This window comes from Orycteropus afer, unplaced genomic scaffold (assembly GCF_000298275.1).
Source record: "Orycteropus afer afer isolate SDZICR_OR568_19922 unplaced genomic scaffold, OryAfe1.0 scaffold00195, whole genome shotgun sequence".
NCBI classification, from domain to species: domain Eukaryota; kingdom Metazoa; phylum Chordata; class Mammalia; order Tubulidentata; family Orycteropodidae; genus Orycteropus; species Orycteropus afer.
This window is the reverse complement of record NW_006921782.1, coordinates 5,148,410-5,153,033: the sequence shown is the minus strand read 5'-3', so window position 1 is coordinate 5,153,033 and position 4,624 is coordinate 5,148,410.

Below are 4,624 nucleotides of genomic sequence, written 5' to 3'. Positions count from 1 at the left end.
TTTTTTTTTTTTTTTTTTAATAGAAATAAGCAGAGATTTAACAGACTTCTGAAAGTCCTTCATGCAAATGGCCAATGTAGTCTGTTGAACTCAGCATCTACTTGGGTATTTTGATGGCTGAGAGAAGGGAGAGAATGGCAAGTGAGGACATCTTGAACCAAGAATGTGGAGAGATTCAGAAGAGAAAGAATAGAAATATGTCCTCTGAAAGTATAGTGAAATTTACCTAGGTGTCCTCTACACATTTTTGTTCAGATTAATATTGACTACGCTGATATGATGGGAGCTCTGGTGGCATAGTGCCTAAGGCTGTTAAGCAGAAGGTTGGTTGGTGGTTCATACCCACCAGCCACTCCTTGGAAAGAAGATTGGGCAAGCTACTGCCATAGTGATACTGCCTCAGAAACCCAAGGAGGGGTCGCTATGAGTCAGAGATGACTTAACGGCACATAACAAACAACAAGCTGATATGATAGTATAAAACCATTTTAACATCTGTGATAGGTATTGTAATTAGATGAATTCTTAGGATCATTAGTTACAGAAGATACTGTCCTGAATGCCACATCTATTTTATAAAGAAAAGCACAGAAGAACTTAAAAAATCAAAATCTGAATGATAAAACCAAGGCAGAAAGCTCACTGCATCTCCACAGTTTTAAACTGAAGAAACATGTTACCTCTAGATGTATCAGTGACTATGTGCTGCAGGTTCAGGAATATTAGGTAAGCAGAGAAGACTCTGTGCTAGCATATATAGCATCTTTATACACATTAGAAAGGTGCCATGTTTAGATGAACCTTAAACATTTCTTCTAAGTGAATTACAAACTCTCCCTGTGTATGGACAAAGTGGTCCCTTAACCTCGCAGTTGCAGCTCTTCAGCTACCTGTGTTCCCATGGACGTGCAACATGGCATGTAGGAGATAGATTGGATTTCACTTCCTATTTACCTGCCATGGCTGGATATTCCTGTGCAGGGCACCATCTGCATATCCATAAGCAGATCCCAGGCAACATGAGTCTTTTAGATGTGGATGTGTTAAGAGAAGATAGGGGTATTCAAGGTACATCCTAACATTTTTCAGCAAATGCCTCAAAGGACATGTAATCACTCCATTAGTGCTTGATGTCTTTATCAGAGATAAAGTACTATCTGTTTAAGCCAATTTATTTAGAGTGGCATTTCTCATATTATACTAGTGGATGCTAATTAATTTTGCACTTAAATAACATAGCCATTAATGGGAAAAAGAAACTATTTTTTAAAGATTCTAGAACAATTAGATATCTATATGTGAAAAAAATGAAAATCTCTACCTCACAACATATACACAAATTAATTCAAGAAAGATCATACATGGAACATAAAAGCCAAACCATAAAGCTTATCAGAAGAAAGAAGAGATTATCTTTGTGACTTTGAGAAAGGCAAATATTTCCTACATAAGATAAAGCACTAATTATAAAAAAAAAAAAGATAATTAGGACTTCATTAAAATTTAAAAACATCTGCTTATAAAATGACACCATTAAGAAAATAAATAGGCAGGCTACAAACTGAAAGAAAATATTTGCATATGTATATCTAAAATAGGAGCTCTGGTGGCAAAGTGCCTAAGGCATTTGACTGCTAACCAGAAGGCTCCTGGTTCAAATCCACCAACCACTCCTGGGAAGGAAGATGGGGCAATCTACTTCAGTAGTGATACTGGCTAGGAAACCCAAGTAGGGGTTGCTATGTGTCAGAATCGACTCAACAGAGGACTAGTATTCAAAATATTTAAAGAATTCTTGGAGTAGAGTAATAAAGAGATAAGCAGCCAAATAGTAATGGACAAAAGACTTGAATAGCACTTCATGGGGATATATTAATGGCTAGTACATTCATAAGAAAGGAATTGTCAGACATACTCATCAGGAAAAATATAAATTAAAGTTACAATGAGATAATATTTCACATCTACTACAATGGCTATCCAGAGACTCTTAGAAGAAAGGCCTGATAATCTGCTTCCTAAAAGTCTGCCATTGAATGTCCATAGAACCGAGAATGGCCAGACTTCCTCTCAAGTACTTTGCAAATGTTATCAGGAAGGACAGATCTATACAGAAGGATGTCATGCTTCGTAAAGTACCTCGCTCACTCTCTTACTGCCATGGAGTCGGATCCAACTCATAGCGACCCCTCCTCAGGTTTCTGGGGTGGTATCACTATGGAAGTAGATTGCCCAACCTTCCTTCCAAGGAGTGGCTGGTGGGTTTGAATTGCCAGGATTCTGGTTATCAGTCAACTAAGTGCCTTAGGCACTGTGCCACCAGAGCTCCTTGGTAAAGTAAAGGATCAGTGAAAAAGGGGAAGACCCTCAACTAGATGGATTGACACAGTGATGGCAACAATGGGATCAAGCATGGCCACAATAGTGAGAATGGCACAAGTCCCAGTACTGTTTAGTTTTGTTGTGCAGAGGGTGGCTATTATCTGGAACTGATTCAACAGCATCTAACAACATAGGACAAAGTAAAACTTTCCTATGCTCTAATTTTATGGCAAAAAAATTAATAGAAAAAGAACACTGGTGGTACATTGATTAAAATACTCATCTGCTAACCTAAAAGTCAGCAGTGTGAACCCACTAGCTGCTCTGGGACAGAAATATGTGTCTCTGCTTCCACAAAGATTTATGGCCTTGGAAACCCTATGGAGCAGTTCTACTCCCTTCTATAGTGTCACTATGAGTAGGACAGCACTGAGTTTAATCTTTATGTGAGCTGATCACCAAAAATTATGGATCAAGAATGTTCATAGCAGCATTGTTCACAATAGTCCCAAACTTCAAACACCCAAATTTCCTTAAACAGAAGAATGGGTAACAAATGGTTGTATATTCATTAAAATAAAAATAAAAAATTGTTGTTGATGTGTGTTGTGGATTTGATTCCAACTCAACAATCATATAAGACAGAATAGAACTGCCCTGTAGGGTTGCCTAGACTGTAATCTTTATGGGAGCAGATTGCAGGTCTTTCTCCTGTGAAACCACCAAATTTTCAGTTAGCAGCTGAGCACTTAACCAGCACTCCACCAGGGCAAAAAGGAATAGACTGCAACATGGTGGAATTATTTATTTTTTTTTTTTTTTGAGCAAAAATGTCAGACATAAAAGAGTATATACTGTCAGCCTCCCATAAAATGAAGTTGTGGAAAAGGAAAACTAATCAGTAGCAAATAAACAGCAGACTGGTGGCTGCCTCTAGAAAGGAAGATGGATTCATTGGGAATGGGCAGGAGGGAATGAAGTAATAGAGATATTGTACATTTGGATCAATTGTGGGTTATACAAGCATCTGCATTTATAAAAGCTAATAGAAATCAGTGTTAATCAATGGTTACCAGAGGCAGGTGGGAGAGAGGGGAAAGGGAGACTCGGTGCTTAGGGGGACACTTAGCTTCTATTAAGGGTAATAGGGAAATTTGGAAACATAATAGTGATAAATGAACAACATGATAAACATGACAAATGCCAGTGAGTTGTACATATAAACCTTGTTGAAAGGCAAACGATTTATTACATATATTTGTTACTGGATGCTTTTGAATCTATTGAGTCAGAGTGATCCAATGTGACAGAGTGAAACTGCCCAATACAGCTTTCTTGACTGCAGTCTTTATAGAATTGAATATACATACCATCGACTGCCAGAAGAAAGAACAAATCTGTCTTAGAAATATTACAGCCAAAATTCTCCTTAGAAGTGAGGGTGACGAAACTTCATCTCGCATAGTTTGACTTATCAGGAAAAGGACATCATGTTTGGTAAAGTAGAAGGTAAGCAAAAAAAAGGAGAACCTTGAGCAGGATGGACTAACACCAACTGCAACATGAGCTCAAACACAGCAACAACTATGTGCATGGCATAGGCCAGGCAGTGTTTTGCTCCATTGTACATAGGGCTATGAGTCAGAAGAGGTTCAATGCCCCTAACAACAATTTTACAGGAGATCACCAGGTTTTTCTCCCATGGAGCCGCTGGGTGCGTTGGAAGCCCCAAGCCTTTGGTTAACAGCTGAGTGCTTAACCTTTTGTATTACCAGGTCTCCTTACATATATATATTTACCACAATTTCCTTTTTTAAAAAAAAGCTAATTAAATGTCTATCTTCACATTTCACTATATAAAAATTATACCTCTATAAATAAATAAATTAATAAACAATAGCCAGTGGACCCTCTCCCAGATGCTTAAACATCCTCTCTCTCCTTTCATAGGGTTCTTGTCACCATAGCTAGATACAGATAAACATTAGTTAAATTGATCCAATTGACTAAAAAAGTTTTCACACCTTCCATCTTATTGGCAAACTATCTGAGAGATCTAATGCTAGACACCTGACAATTACTAACCCCAAGAACTTCCGAAAGATTTGTGATTTTTGATCTTTAAATAGAATGACACTTTCATATCCTAAAAATCACTAACACAAAATCGCCCTTGATATCATCAATCCCCAAAGGAGATCAACAAGTGTAACATTTCAGTTATAGCCTGAAAGTGTCCAAATGTTTATATATAAATGACAGGAGGCAGGTTTTAGCAGTTCAGTACCCTGAGGCTGTTTTT